Genomic DNA, 17444 nt, shown 5'->3' with positions numbered 1-17444 from the left:
CTGCTGGACACGCTCTTTTTAATACACCCCAGTATGCCATTGGCTTTTTTGGCTACAAGGGCACACTGCTGGCTCATGGTCAATCTGTCATCCACCAGGATGCCCAGGTCCCTCTCAGCAGAGCTGAGATCCATTTATAATTGCTATAATTTATAATTGCATTTATAATGTAATTGCTACACCAATGGATTAATATGGAGTTCTCCTGTACAGAATTCAGACTATTTCACTTTTTAAACACAATTCAGGCACACAGTTTTGAGTTCATTAGGTGCTAGCATGTAGGCAGCTAGAGGATAAAGATATATCATAACTAGAAATGAATATACAGAGAGTTCTGAAATAAAAGTGAATGAGTTAACTACATTAAAGTATAGGAATTACACATACAGTGAGTGAAGAACATGTAGGACGCAGCTAGACATAGAATTAAAACAGAAACAATTGTGAAATAAAAGCTTTAAAAATAAAATCCCTTCTGCTACTAATACAATAAATTTCAACACTAAACTTGACAAAAAAGCTAAGTAAAGTCAACTGAAATTTGATTTCAAGTACATTGAGTCAAATTATATGTTGCAAATAAAAAACACTGTAAGTTTGTTGTTCATAAATCATTTGTGAATAGATTTTCTGTATTTGTAGACATACACCAAATTACTTGTATGTAAGCACACACCAAATTATTAATCTGGTTCCTGGAAGGGGTGGAGGTTAACTCAAACTCTCCCAGATCCCATTTAAAAGCTGACCACCACTAAGGTAGTATCTCTTTCTGGGGATTGCTCTTTTGTGGAGTTTTTGTGGTATCCATCTCAACTGCAAGCTTCAGCACTGGTGAGTCTTTTCTTAGATATCTTTTGGTTATTTACTCTGTAATTACAACTATACACTTGTATTGTTCCAACTATTTAAGCTCTAATGCTCAGAGTTTCAGAAGGAAGATACTGGTAAAGCATTGTAATAGTTCTCAAAGGAAGGAAAGAGCATTGAACGTAATTTGGAACTTTTGGTTTAACCAGTAACTGAAATGACTTAATTCTTTGGAGAAAACATCATTATAAAAATGTTTCATGGAAAAAGAAAATACACAAGGCAGCAAAATGCAGTTCTGAAAAATCAAGAGAAAATGAGCATTACTACAAACTCAAATAATTAAGCCTCTCTAGCCTAAATGATCTACCCCATAGAAACACAAACATAATTGGCATTTTTATGAAAAAAGTCTAGCCCACTAAGAATGAAGAAACAACAGAAATTAGGTAAAATAGTTGCAGAAAGACAGCCAAATGAAGGTCTAAGAAAACACAAAAACAACTCCTTAAGTGCTTACAATTTTAAGATAAGCCAGGATTATTTAAATCGGAAAAAAAAAAATCATTAGTGGTAAAACTAAAGAGTAAGTATAAAAATAAACATTAAATATATTTAATACTTACTATGCAAAAATCCTTCCATCTCTCCATATAGGAGGCTTTAATCACAAGTATCCATAACATTAGTGACTTTAATCATCAATCAACTTGAATCGTCGCATATGCTGATTATTTGGGATCTTACCTTGAAAGCCATGCAAATTAAAAAAAAAAAAAAAAGAAAGAAAAAAAAACGTTGTTTACCAGCTTTATTTTGTTTTTGTAATGCATGAACTTCATCCTCAGAAAGTGTCTGGAAAGGTTCTGGCCAGGAGAAGGGAAAAATAAGCCAAATGATGAATTGTTAAACAGAAACAAAGAGAAAGGTAGTAATTTTACTATAAAATTAAAAGAATGGCAGTACTTAAAAGTTTTAAAACATCTCTAAAAAGCTTTCTTATTCTAAGGAGTAGATTTTAATATCTTCTAGCTAATGTGTAAAATCTTTCAAGACAAGATTAAACACATTTATTTTACTCAGTACTTGTCAACTGATAGCAAGTAGACTCAATAAGACTATCAAGACTATTTTCTGACTGCCTGTTTTCAGTACAGAAAAAGGTATTTCCTTTTACTATTGAGTTTTATGAATTTGGTAAAACTCAGTCTCAGTGATTTAGCATCAAGCTTTTTTCTAGCTTGAACAAAAACCCTAGCACCCCCCCCCCCCCCTTTTTTTTTTTTTTTTTCTTTACACTCTTACAAGTGAACCTACGGAGTATGAAACACAGGAAGGAATCAAAAGTAGACTGGCTCACAAAGTACTATACTTTAATGTCCACAATAGCAAAGTCTAAGATTGCAATAGCTCCTATGATTAAAAACCTTGCAAATTATCTAGTTAACTATTTCTGAAGGCTCAGGACAAACTCTTTTGCTTGTCATGGTGGCCTTTTTCCTTCTTAAAGGACATGATTGAAAAGCAGTGGTAGATATTCAAAAATTTTTTTGTGAAGAGTGTGAAAAATTTATTAACTTCTCATGCAGTGTGACACTTCACATGCTGTTATTCATTATCATATTCAGCAATAGGAATAGAAAATGCCACAGAATAAAACCAAATTGATTCCTTAGGAAAAGAAATGGAATGCTGTTGAGTTTGATGGCTATGTTCAATTCATTTCAAGAGTTTTATATCACTACTAGGTTCATTCAGTTCTATATCATCATTAACACACTGGAAGTGAGGAAAATCAAAAGAAAAAGCAATGGCATGTGGCATAGAGGTAACAGCTCATTTTGCAATTGACATTCTAACAGAGGGATGACATAGCCAAGCATAACTAAAAGCAATGAAACTATTTAGGGAACACTTCATAGAAGAGGATGTGTAGAGCAGGGAATATAGCTGTTGCATGTAAATAGGAAATGAAGATAGAACTAGCCTTTTCTACAATACTTTATCTGTTGTATGTCATCATTCCATGCTGGATTAAAGCAGCTGAAGACAAAGGGGCTAGTGTCTTCAGATCTTAACCCTGTTATTAGCACTGATCTTATGAAACCATTGAACAAATTTGCAGTTTTCTTGAGGCATATCTAGGTACTTTGCTATTAATATGGTACTAGTATATCATTGCTATAGCAACAGGAGTTACCATTGAAAAGACATTTTCTAAATGCTTCTAACTATGTGCTTCAAACTTTAAAATCTTTTAAATGGGCTTTGAAATATTCTCTGGTTCAGCTGTGGTCAAGACAACAGCACATAATCCCAAAAAGTGTTTGTGGGAAGGGAAATTTCATTCTTGGTGAATCAGGACATGAAAATACTACATTTCTTGCATTAAGAGAGAATTCAGATCATCAGACAGCATTCAGTGTAAAGGAAATGTTGATGAGCGTGGCTGAAAGTCCACATAAATCTAAATTGGAAAATTAAAAATTATTATATCCTCAGGATGTGTGATTCTGCCCTGAGAACAGATATTAACATATTAAGCAGTGCACACATTAAACAAAGTGAACAGCATACACAGCAACATAAAGTACAGCGTAAGCACAGGTTAAAGTTATTTTGGGAAACATTTCTGTACTCTTGTTTACAAAACTTTATGCCAGCATAGGACCAGACTTACTCATTAGAAGAAAGGCAGCAGGCATGACAAGAAAGCCCATAAATCTGTCATTGAGAAGTTGTTCCTCTACTGGTTACTTCTACTCATAAGTCACAAGAGTTTCTAGCTGCAGACCTATATGCAATTATACTGAACTTATCTCTTGAAGATAAAATAATTTGTTCATCTGGAGATGATGTGTGAATGATGATGTGCTGACTTGTGAAGCTACATCATCTCTCCTCAATGTGTTACCCTGTAAGGACAGGCAGTTTATACTTTTAATAGAAATCATTTAATTGAAATAGATACACTCCTCTGGCTGGGAAGTCCAAATTTTAATACATTCTCATTGTTACTACTTAGTTCTTCAGTTCTATGCAGGAGACAGTGCATCTTGAGAAAGGGTTCTTCATGAAGTGTCTTTTTTCCATATAATAGAAGTTTGATACTGAAAGAAAAATTGCAGTGATTTTTCTTGTTCTATGCATACAAAAATGTTTACAACTTACCAAAAAAGTCCCTTACAAATAAAAGATACATACTAGTAGACATTAAAGACTAGGTTATTTTCAAACAGTTCTTTGAAAAATTCATACAGCACAAGGGTCTTGTTTCCTACAAAACACACTTAGCAGAGATGCTACTTTCATAGCATTTGTTAACAGAAAATAATGATTTTCTACTTTAGGTTAGTTATTTTACATTTCTTAAAGTCAAAAATGCACAGCAGTTTCTCACATAATCAGAAGAAAAACATATGGAAAACAGACTAGCATAGAGATTGCTACTACTCTCCTAACAGGGAAGAAACGATCTTACTAGGTGTACTTTATACCTTCAGATACTGATTAAACATAACGATGGATTAAAAATATGGAGAAGAATATACAGGCCAGTTCTGCTCAGTTGTCAATGAGAAAAGATTTCAAAAGTAGAGGGCAGAAAGACATTCAGACTAAAGTAAGTTTTTGCATCAGAAACTGTGAGCTCAATTTGCATGTTACTCTTCAAAGGAAAGAGTACAGTAGGTTTGTTTGGGACACAGAGGATGCAATCAGAGACAACATAGCATGAACATATGAGTAGTGATCACAATCTCATTTTTCATAAAGGTACTGAAGTTGCTGCTGCTAAATTTGTTCATTGTCACAACAGTCCAGAGGGATGATTAACAGCATGTGACATTGATATAGTTAAGTGAAATAAAGCTGGAAAATCCAAGGAATACAGCTAAATTTTCTCACTGAGTCAAGTTGGCAATGTAGTGTCTCCAAAACCTGACAAAGTAGAAAACAGCTGACATGTGCCACCCCAGAAGAACTCTTGGATGTAAAACAGCTCCTTGGATGTATAATAGCTCATGGCAAAGAGCTTGTATCTTGATCTCGACCTGCTGCAATGTAATTGCAGCTCTATGGAAATCAATCACCTAAACTGTCTGAATTTAATTCTTCTGGGCTTTATACTGGTTTCCAGTAAGTTTTCCTATTTATTTTTTTCCTGCAATAACAACAGTTGTTCTAAGTGGTGTCAATTGCACAGTAAGATGACAGGTATTAATGGCCATCTTGAGATCTCTAAAGATTCCTCTGTGTTGCCTATGGAGGTGTTGAACTGGTGATGGCATCATCACTACTTTTGTTTCATTGCTAAAATGAAAAAGGTTAAGAATTCAGCTCATGCTGTAGTCAGCCAGTAGCCCCGCTAAAACAGTAATATGCTTTTCCGCATTGAGCAATTCACATAGCTCTTTGCATAAAAAAGGACTTCTCAGAGGAAAAGCAACTTAGGTATTAACTAAAGTAAGAGGCTGGTGTGTATAGGAAAAACTGATTATATTTGCAAACACCCGTGTCAACCACTTAGTTAACACTGGACTAGAATGTGTCATGTTATTTCCCTCTTAGAATCAAGTCAAATCACTTTTTCCCTGCAAACCTGTCCACAAATTTCTGTGATGTTCAAGAATTTTTTCTGGTCTTTTGCTTTTTGGCAAAAAGTCAAAGACAGAAACTTAAGAAATGAATTTGATAACTAGTCACCTATTGTGACAAAGGTTAAGCAGAAATGTTTGTTGTCAAAAGTGCTCATTTATCACTTCTGTGACATCTAGGGGACAGAAGTATGCTGAAGCATGAAAGTGATGTATTCAAAATATTTGTTGTTTCTTCTATTTCTAGAATATTTTTCCATTAGCATAAATAACAGACAAGAAATGCCGCCCCATCCCCCCCCCTTTTTAATAAAATGCTCTATTTCTTCTTCACACCTTCAAGTAAGATATATGCTCTTGCTTTTGAAAACCTATTCATACTTGAAACCAACTCAAGTCTCTAAAACATGTTTAACATATTCTAGGTAGGGGAAAAGATAATAAGTAAATAAGGAAAGTCATTTATTTACCAGTCCCCTGCAGCTACTGTATTATTTATCCCAATACAAAATGTTACCAAATAAGAACTGTGACATTCCACGCAGGTGTAAATGATTAATTACACACAGGCACACAGCATACAGCAGATTGCACAGGATGCAAAAAATGTTCCTGTTCTTACTGAGAGTCATTTTTAACTGTCACTAAATACACCTAAGTACAATTTCTGTTTTTATTCATCTCCCATTTTTGGAAGTTTTATCTCTGTGTAATTATTACTCTTAGAATATTCTGGATGGAATAGGATTGGTTACAGAAGTTAAACAGGTTTCCTTCAGGAACAAGCTCTCTTTATAAATCCCTCCTCCCTCCCCTTCCCCCCATGCACACACACACAAAAAAAAAAAACCAACAAAAAAACCCAAAAAACAACTACAAAAAAAAAAAAAATTAAAAAAAATCCCAGCACCGTAACCACAACAACCTACCTTCTCTGCCACTCCTGCAGGACAAGTTCATGGTACCATAGACCATAGCCAGTTCTTACATCTTCCTTATGTGCTGCACAGTTACTTTACTGTAGGTTTTTTCTCTTCAAGCGACATATTTTCTGTTTTCAGTTCAGATTTCTGTATTTTTCTTAAAAGTTTGTTTTAAAAATTCTGTAGTATCAAGTTAAAACTGAAACATTGCAAGGATATGTTAAGGAAGCTTCAGTTTGACAATGTTAAAAGGCAGTGAAACTAAAAGCAAGTTTTTTTTGTGTGTGTGTGTTTTTCTTGAAACATACTTAGCATATAGAAATGTTTAAGAAGTACAAGAACATTTTGACTATGATCACTGCTTACTATTCCAATAAGATATAGTAGTCAAAAAATCAGAGGTGATCCGTATCCTGAATATTTGTTATCTGAACAGACTATGCACAGACAGTAGATTAAGAAACAAGTACCATAAAGCAGTAATATTGTGAATATTAGATTCCACAATGTCGTCTTTTCTGTTTGTGTTGTACTGTGTGATTGATTGCTTTATTATTGAACAATATTTATACACATAGTATACATGTTATTGGAAAGCAAAGACTATACACAGGAGACAAAACTGTTCACAGCTGCAACTCTGGAAAGAGCTGATTCAGAATTTACATCTGGAGAATCCTTAGAGGAGAGAAACCTAAATTGCAGCTCTAACAGTTGGTTCTAACTGAGGCTTTAAGGGCTCTAATAATATAATATCTAATACAAAGAGAATCCTACAGTCTTCTTTCTGAATTTTACATTGTCTAGTAAAAATAAGCTCTACCTTCATTCTTTCTTTACAGAGGCTATCGAGCCCCTTTTTATTCTTTGTGGTCGCCTTCCTCAAAAAACAAGATACTTTAAATCCCTCTGCTACTCTTCCAGGTTTGACAAAGGTTGCTCAGTGCAAAGGATAAATATATGCATTCATGCTGTATAATTACTGAAATTTTGTTCTCTTATGAAACCAGGTTGAAAACAGGATGAAGGAAGCACTAATAAGAATCCCTTGTTTCCATAGGGTGAGAGATGACATGGTTGGAAAGGCAGGCTCTCAAGAAAGGGTAGAGAGGATCTAGAGTGGAAGGTCAAGTGACACAGTGAGAAGAGTTGTTAACTTACTAAATGAGTAGTTTTGGGGATGGAAACAGACAAATGCAAGGAGCAGGAAAGATGAGAGATGAAATCAGAGGACAAAGTGAGAAATGAATGAGAACAGGAGAATGAATGGGAATACAAAAAGTAATTAATATCAGGCTTGTTGGGGTGAATATCTTGATTTAACAACTAGTCCCCTCTGGAAAACATTTTCTCAAATTACTTGCCAGCACAAATTCATTCATCTTAATGCAAATGAATAATGCAAGCCATGGAACCTGCAAGAGAGAAAACATGTATACATATTTCAGATAGCACAAGAGATGGCAGCGATCAGAAGTTCTGGATGTCATTTATACTCCCCAATATGGAACAGAAGGAGCAAAAAAAGAATGTTCCATGCTGCAAACTACAAGGATCCGAAGTCATGCAGCACAGATATTTGAACATAAACTTCAGTAAAAGAAGGTTTATGCTTCAGGAAAAGAGGTCACAGTGAGAGAAGTTACAGAGCTATGACAGCTAATAACTAATAATGAGTAACTGTCTGTAGCCAATGACATGATAATGGGTTTGGAAATGTTATAAAAATGGGAATAATTTTAAAGATTAAAATTAATCTGGTTTGAGGATGAAAAGGTCTTCAGTTTTATTTAGTAATTTATTCAGGGTTTAAAGTTAATTTAAAGCCTAGAAATGCAACTTGGATGATTTTAATTTTTTCCTGAAACTGGCTTAATGAAGGCCAGACTGTTGTATTGGCTCTGGTACTTTCTTTGCTAACAGAAGTGCTGTGGTGGGTGATACTGAAGATAATGCAAAGGGCAACAGTTTCCATAACTGCCCATGCCTGCCATGCAGTTCAGAAGCACATGACACTGGTGCAAATCCCACCCTGCCTAACTGTGGAAAGGCAGACACGGTTTTGTTTGCAACACCTAACCCTACAGAACTGAGGCTTCACCACTTTTTCTCTAGAAGGAATGTCGCAGTTTGACTTCCTTAGGACAGCAGCCAACAAACAGTCCTCTTTCACAGAACTAAAGGTTTCCATTGTATGGATGGAAAAGACAAAGTTGGCACCATATTTTCAGCTCTTGTAAAGAAATGACCTCTTGCCTTCAAAAGAATATGTTAATTTTAGTTTCAGAGGACAGTTCCACAAGGAGTCTGAGCAGTCTATGAGGTTTGGCAGTGCTTGATGGGAATGTATGTGTGGGGGGCAGAGGGAATGGGCACAAGCAAACAGCCAGGAGAGTGCATCAGCCCTGCTTTTCTGCTTTAAAATTAGATTGGCTTCATTACAAGTCTTCCTGCTCTCTCTCTCTCTCTCTTTTTTTTTTTTTTTTAAAGTTGATCAATTTCTAAGAAACTGTAAATTTACAATACATGTCTATTAAATTAATTTGGCTAGATTATAATGAGATTTAAGACAGCTCAGAAGAAGCATGTTATTCTAGATTTCCAATTGGTAGTCTCAAAGAGCCTTAACAATAAGCATCAATTACTGTTTTCGAGAATCTGAATTGTAAGTAACAACAATTCTCATTTTACAGATGAGACAACTCAGACACAGGTCCTGTGACTGCAGGGGTCACAGTGTAGCGACACTGTCTTGTCTGTCAATCTCTGCTCTTTCCCACAGTATATGATCTTTTCTCAAGAAATTAATAACTAATGTTACTAAGTGTCACAAGCCTAAATTTGCTATTTCCTTTGTCTAGACAGGGGTTTATCTGACTTATTTCTTTTCACTCTTCATCCTGACTTTTTCTGCTTTCCTCTTTACCTCACTGCTGCTTGAAGTTGAGTACATGGCGATGGTAGTGTGGCTAAAATAACATGTTGTACTTTACCCTGAGGGCTGTGAAGGTTGTGATCATTCATATCTGTTTCAGCAAGGGGTTCAAAAGTCTTCTCTATTGCTGAGAAAATTTTAGCTTCTACTGTCATGAGTTTTACCCTTGAGGTCAGAACAAGTGCTGTTCCTAAAGTAAAGTAGATGGCAGGAAAAAATTCAGTCTGAAAAACAGCTGATCTCAGCAGTAACTTGAAAAACAAAGCTTTTTATAATGATATTCTGAAACAGACACAAATTCTGTGGAGGGTCAGCCTACAGAAGGGAACAAACCCTTTTGATCCCAGTCACCACAGTAACTATTAGCGAGCAGATGTACCTGAAGATAGAATGGAAATCTCTTTCTGGTGATTGATGGGAAAATATTTGTTACTTGGAAAACCTGTTGTATGTAGAAATAATAGGGCATATGGTCTAACTTTTGAGCAAGATACTAAACAAAACAGTCTTGCTTTTTCAAATATGGTCCTAACAATGTCTCAGCTCCTTTGCCAGGGCCTGAAGCATCCTGCAACAAAGACAGACACCATCCAAAATTACAAGCAAGCATCAGTTTTATTCTGCATTTCTAGGAAGTGCCTTTGCTCAGAAATTTGCTGATATCTTTGCAGGATATTAAGGCCTGTGCTGTCTGCAAGACTACCACCTGCCTAAGATCACTGGAGAATTCTGTTAAGTATGCTCCAGTTTCTTGAGAGTACAGTTCTTCCTCCACAGTATGCTATGTTCAGTCCTGTGTTAGGAACTATGTTCCAATGTGCTTTATTCCTGATATATCTGACAATGACAATAAGAAGGTAGAGGTAATACCTCTAAAGAAATGAAATATATCTATTAGCATGGACTGGTGAAAAAAATGAAAGAGAGGCCATGAGAGGAAATAAAAAAACACCCAAAAAACCAATAATAACCAGATCATTTTCTCTTCAGGGAGGTTTTAAAGCACCTGAGCAGAAAGATTTTCAGTTTGAAGAGAGACACACCAAGGCAGGTGAGCAACTCTATATTTCAGGCCACTCCTAAGTTTGCAATTGACTTTTTGATGTGACCAGCACATGCCAAGCTGGTTACCCAAACAATAATCATGTAACTGACTGGAAAGATAATTTGGGAATGTCTGAGTGCAGTCTGTGCGTAAAATCTGTAAGCAGCACTTTGGGAACTCTCTCTTGTGTTAAGAACTGACAGCTGGCTTGATGGCAGTTGCATTCAAATGATATTGCTGCCATTTTACCCATTGTGGCTGAATAGTAAGTATAATGTATCTCTCTTCCTTTTCAAACAACCTGGTGGACTGAGTTTGGCTACCTGGCATCATCTGATCTGGTTTTCTTAACACAGGTCAGGGCAGAGAAGAAGATCAGCACAGAGGTCAAAATTCAGCAGTTCTTGATTTTTACACTCAACATCATGAGTTTTCTGTCAGTATAGTGCGAAAAGAAACAGATACAATCAATTCACGTATAACTATTCAAGATAGTGGTGTATTTTTTACACCTCTGTAGGGGTTTTTTTGCATCAAAGTACAGTAGAATACAGTGTTGAGTGAGATACACCAAAATATTATGAAAGGGAAGATAGGTGATTTCTCCAAATTGTTTCACGCTTTTTTTTTTTTTTTTAAAGCAGAAATATAGCTTATCAACTGCTAGCCACAAATCTTAGCACAGAAGCTTTTCTAATTCTAATGGACATTAGTCATACAAAACATGCTTATTTGATATCACTGATATCAATGGCATATTAAATGCCCAGAGACAATGTGTAGAATGAGATCTTTTGCACTTTGAAGCCTCTTTCCTGTAGGGTAGGATACTCTGAAAGAAATTTTGGAGTGTACTTTGCTGCTTCCTTGCTAATAAAAAATAATTTAGAAAAAACACACAATGAAAAATAATGTATTATTACACAGGTTTTTGTTTGCTTCAGGAACCTACATGTTTTGAGTCATTTCTCCAGAATATCAAAGTTTAATAGCTATTAATTTGATAAAATGAATCTTAATGTCACTGTATTTCTTCAATGAAGGAAGTATGTATCACACAAGCATTTCAGTTAGAATTGCATTAGCACCATACTATTTCAAAGTTAAGATTGAGAAAGATAATTAAATAGGAAAAGAATGTACTCTGGAGACATAAAACGCACATTGTAAAATGTCCGCTATTAAATAGATATGCTTTAATCAATTCAGACTACCAGAACCGCTCTGGTCTCCTTTCTCCCTGGTTTGATGATGAGATAGTATAGATCTCTGATATTCTGATATGGTACTTTATTACATATTAAAAGATACCATAGGTAAAGTATTGGTGGGAGCTACTAGCTGTTTTTTTTTCTTTTTTTTCTTTTTTTCCTAAAACAATCTAGCCACTTGTTTACGTACTGGGAATTAAACACTGGGATTTAGTCACTTCACTTTAAATATCTGTATATAAATTAGATGAATTTGATTTTGTTGGCTAGGTTTCCTAATCAAAATTTCCTTTTATCATTAGTAGGATTAACACAGTCTATTAGCATTACTGTTTAAAATCACAATTGATAGTAAAGGCCAAAAATTCATCTTTGCAGACAGTTGAAACAGGGACAAAAATAAGCAGTCCTCTGGAATGATGATCTCCATTTAGCAAATTAATTAAAACAACGTTAGGTAACTTAGGAATAAGAATACCCCTGAGGCTTTTTTTTTTTTTTTTTTTTTTTAATGTCTTTCAAGATCATGGATACAGTACAAAGTAAAAAATCGTTTGATGTTAGATGTGTGGAAGCAGCTTCACTGGCATATTTTTTCTGCAGTTTTGAAGTTAGCTCCACATTCTGATTTCTCCTGGCATAGCATGGTCACCTCTGTTTTTATTTAACCAGAAAGCACTTCTCACGACACAGTATATTAATATTCACACAAAATATTAGCAAGAACACAGTAAAGAGAAAGTGAAAAATGACTGTTAGAAACTTAAGGATGAATTGGCAGTGCTACAGGTAAACAAATGCAAGCTGAGGTGTCACAAGCAAGTTCACTTTTCCTAGTTCTCCTCACTAGTGTTTCTCAAAACACAGGAGCATTGTTTCAGCTTCAGTCAGACTGGAAATGCTGAAACACTTTGGTTGCACTAATTGTATTTCAAACTTGCACCTAAAGCTGCTGCTCTTCTGCACTGCAACTTCCTTATGAACAGCGTGCCCAGTGATACAGAAATGCAGGTATACAACTCCCCTACCTGAGCAGATAGTGTGTTTATTTCCATATTTATTAAACACTGTAAGTACTAACCCACATTATAGTGTCACATTGCATTATAAAGGAGGGCTCCACAAGCAGCTGGAATGACTGCCCTGGAAAACACAGAGCACTAAGTCTGTTGGCATATGCAATAACCATGGCAAGGAAATGGTGCTATGGGTCTCTGAGAGAGCAGCCACTTGAGGGATAACTGCATTTGGTAGAAGCATGGAGAACATCCTTGATCTCTGCTTGATCTCTTTTTGCTTCCAGAGCAGAAAGGGAGTGGTAAGTGCAAACAGTAACACTCCCAGACAAAAAAAAAAAAAAAAAATAGATGCCATAATGCTATTCTATTGGACTCTTCAGTAATCCTGATCTGCAGAGGCTTTAAAAGACATTGCACAACAAGTAATCAGGCAAGCTAGCCTTTCATCCATTGCAGACCAGATGACAAGAACTACGCATGGGCCATATGATATAAATAGGGTGCGTTCAGAAGTGCTAAAGACTTTCAAAGCAAGCAGATATAAGGCTCTGTGACTCATCGTAAAGGGCAGTGACTGCTCCCTGGGATTTGCGACTATTCTAAAATGCTGACCAGTCCCTTCCTCTTTGATGAAATGGCAAAACAAGAATTGGAAGAGCCTGTTGGGGGCCAGTGTGTCAAACTGCTGGACAGGTAAGCTGTACTAAGCTGGTTGTGCCAATTGTCACCAGCCCTAAAGGTGACAGAAAATCTTTTGTGCGCCCACTCTCAGGGAATTATATTAGCCTGACTGAAGGAGCTCTCCAGGATCCTTTTGTTTTTAACAACCCCATCAGAATCAACCAATTTAGTCACATAAATTTTATTTCCCATTTAAAAAAAAAAAAAAAAAAAAAAGAGGAAAAAAAAAAAGCAACTATCAATCAGCTTATGAATAATGCCCTGCTTCATGTGTATGTTTCTTTGTGACCTCAACTCGGTTAGTGAGCTTGACTTTGTAATTATCTTGCCTTCTTCTGGCTGGCATGAAAGAGGATATTAGCTCTATTACTACCAGCCTATTAACTTTCTGCTTTCACTCACACAGCACAGGCTGGTCTTTTGGAGCCAAAGGTTTTATGAAGCCAAATGTCTCCAATCTGAGCAGTCTGTAGATAGCACTAATATCTATGCCTGTGTATATAGTTAGAAATAATTTAATCTGAGATAGTTTAGGGGTGGAACATCTCTATAATGGGGAAATTAGTACTTTATGAGGCCTTCAGCATTGTTTGCTACAACAGCTACAACTTTTGCAAGAGAATATTACACACTGAAATGATAGCACCATTTTACTATGGCCCTTCCGCAGAACAGGGGCAGATTCTCAAACAGTGTTATCCGAGAATGCTGGTCTGCCAGGGTTGTATTTATACAGCTAAATTCTCCCTAACTTACAATTTACACATTACTCAGTTGAATATGCACCCAAAAATAGTTTCCTGGAGTTAACGAAGTGGCTTGTAGATACATTGCTCACACACTTAGCTACACATAAAAGTCTGACAGCATTTGCATCTTACTCTACTGCAGTCACGTGCAATACTACTAAAAACTGAGCCTGTGTTAAAACAAGCTAAAACTATTACTTTATATGCACCAAGGCTTTTTAAAATCAAAATTTCAAGGAAACAAAAGTTTCTTTATGATATTGTTTGCAGACAAACATTCACTGAAATGATGCCTACTTGCAAAGATAAAAACACCCTTATGAAGTGCAAATTATTACTGCCCAGTTTACACATTAATCCCACCTGGATTTTCTCTTTTTAACCTTCTTCCATTTTTCTCACAGCTTTCCAAGAAAACAATAGCTCTATACATTGAAAGTGTTTTAATATGAGCTGCTGGCAAAAATAAAAGGTATGGATTTTTTTTTAAGTACTGATTATCATTTGACATGCACAGACACTGGATTAATACAAATGATTTCAGAAACTCCAAAGGGGCCATTATGATCTTTTCTTGCATCAATAGTCCACACACAAAGAGAGAATTTACACAACAGAATACAGGGACTCCGTGGGAAAACTGAAATCAAGACATTCGTGCTTCAAAAACACCCATTTACCTGATATGTTTTCTAAGTGCTTAATGCTAATCTACTCATTAAAACCTAGTCCAACTGACCACTTTGTGTATAAAAAACATTTGTCAATTGCAGTGCACACCATGCAGGAGAACCTGCTAGCTAGCTAGCCCCTTTAAGTGTCCCAAATTCTAGGCCTTGTGGTAGTCAGCATTACAGCAGTCTCAAGACTATTGCTGAACAACAAGAGAGCTTCCAAAAAGCCATTCTTCAAAGAGGAAAAACTGAAGCACAGCAGGATTCTGGCTTTTGCCTTCATTTTTTCCACTCTCCCTCCCTCCTTTTCCATCCTTCCTCCACCACATTCTTGTGCCACAATTTGGAAGATGGCAACACAAAGCCAACAGATGGGCTAAACATAGGCTGACACAGAGAGAAAGAAGTGGTTTCCTAACTGTTGGATCCTGCCTGCTGCCATGCTTACTTGACCTTTGAGGTTTTTTTGTTTGCTTGTTTGTTTGTTTTGTAGATTCTTGAGGATCCAAATGAATTGAAACATACCAAGAAGATTGTTCTTTAGGGGTTTACTTTTCATTCATAACCACAAATAAAGCCATAGCATCACAATATAAAATAATCCTATTTATTGTAGTGATTTTAAGTTTAAGGCACCACAGGATGAGCTGTAATTACTCACTTTGTAACAGGCTTCCTTGCTCCATTCTGCAAGTTGTTGCATCTCTTCCTGGCACAAGGTTTTACTTTATTATATGTTATTTTACTACCTCTACCTGGCAAAGTTGTAAATTATCTGGGGAAAACAGACTGGTTATCACACGAGTTCTCTCACAGAAGGGTCAATAGTTGCTGCTATGGAAGTAATTAATAGAGAAAACACAATCCAAATTTTAACACATCACATGGACTTTAAAAAAATATTTATTTCATTTCCGTGCTCCACAGTCTGTGAACATTCAGCTGCAGCACCACAGTAGAGTTCCAACATGTGCTTTAACAACACAGCTCGGTATGGGAACATGCATGGGATAGAAAGATGCATTGCTTGTTGGAAATATATTTGTTGTCAGGAAACAATGATTTTGTGATAAAGAAGATGAAGTATATGACTGTAAACATTAAGTAGTATTTACAATTGATCTGCTCTTAATCACAAAAAATGTATGCCGGCTTTATTTTACCATCTGTACACCCTTAAAATGGTAGGGGCAAGGAGATCAAGCAATGATTTTCTCATCCCTCAGAGTTTACTTGTGAGAAGTGGAAAATGCCTTTACCCTAGTTCTGGTGCCAGGCATTGAGTTGTTTGCTATCACAGCATTTTGCATCCAATAGAGGAGACTGAAATGTGAATTCTTCCTAAATGCAGTAAAATATTTTCAGATGCCTGTACAGCCCAAAGCAGATGTTAAACCTCTGCACGCTGACAGCAACTTCACACCTGTGCTCTGATAGAATAGGGATCAGGACGTATCTAAGCGATACTGGGCTTCTTAAGGAACCACCAATGCTTGTGCTGGGGAAAAACAAACAAACAAAAAAAAAAAAACTAAAGGGCATCTGAGGGGAAGAAAAAATGAAAGCTTCACACATTTCTAAGTGCCCAGGACCATCTAGACAAGTCTGAAAGTAGGAAGGGTTAGGAAAGCTCAGGAGGGCTCTGCACTTCACCCTACTAGTTGAACTTTCACAGTTTAAGTACTCAATAAACTGACAGAAAAACAAAAACAGATAGATGTATCGGTTAAAATTACACCAGTGTAAAATCACAAGGAGCACAAAAAGTCACAGAGATCATGGGATGGAGCTTTATTCCTATAGCTATTGAAATCAGCACTTTCTCTGCTTCCAACTGCATTACTTTTTCTACAGTTGACAAGATAACAAACCCCCTAGGAGAATACAGCCCTGTAAGAGGAAAGTATCATGCTTTGAGCCTTGATGTCAAACAAATGCATATTCATTCAGATAAACACCTGTTGTATCCATAAGTTCCTGTAGTAGAACAGTTTTAATTAGGTACAAAAGACTGGAGAGAAAAAAATAAATAATGAAATCCAGGCTGGCTTTCAATTAGCCTCTGTTAAACAGGCTTTATTTTCATTTTTTCTCCTAAAAGCCACAGAAGCCACAACATGTAACAGCTGATGTGGCCAGCAGCCCTTGACCAGCCTACTTACATTCATTCTGTAGATGCTTTATTTATTTTTCTTTTTTGACAGCTGCATTGATTATCACCAGAAACAAAATAAACACTTAGTCCTGACCCTCAAAGTGCCAGCCAGCCCCATTTTGAGCATCAATAGGGAAAAGAAATGGTTTTACTGCTGACTGATAGATTTTTGATATTGCCACACTTCCCTTTTACTAATTATGCCCAGATTGCTCATCATGCCAGATACTGTTTATGCAAAGAATTTTCTACAGCATACCTCAGGGGCAAATCGCTTGTAGTGGTGATCTGGGAATTCTCTATAGCCCACTTTAACAAACAAACCTCCGGTATTCCTCCCCACCATTTCACTCAGCTCACCCACGGAACCTTCAGCATACTGTTCAGCTGAGCTAATTCCAGCTACCCAGAGAACAGAACCCCCTGACGCACCGTTCAGCTCCTACAGAACGCAACCTGTGGCCTCTCGATCCTGCTAAACTTAAGCAGAGAGGCTTGAAGCCCTTGGACTATTGGCAAGGAAAGCCCTCGAGGTGCACAGTGCTGAGGTGAAGCCCAGCTGCTGGACAGCGGTTTTGCGTCCATTTCTATAACAGAACTCAAACCGCATTGCTCATTTCCCCTCTGCTGGACCCTGTAATCTG

This window comes from Coturnix japonica, chromosome 7 (assembly GCF_001577835.2).
Source record: "Coturnix japonica isolate 7356 chromosome 7, Coturnix japonica 2.1, whole genome shotgun sequence".
Classification (NCBI taxonomy): Eukaryota; Metazoa; Chordata; class Aves; order Galliformes; family Phasianidae; genus Coturnix; species Coturnix japonica.
The sequence above is the reverse complement of the archived record's forward strand: the minus strand, read 5'-3'. Positions refer to the sequence as shown.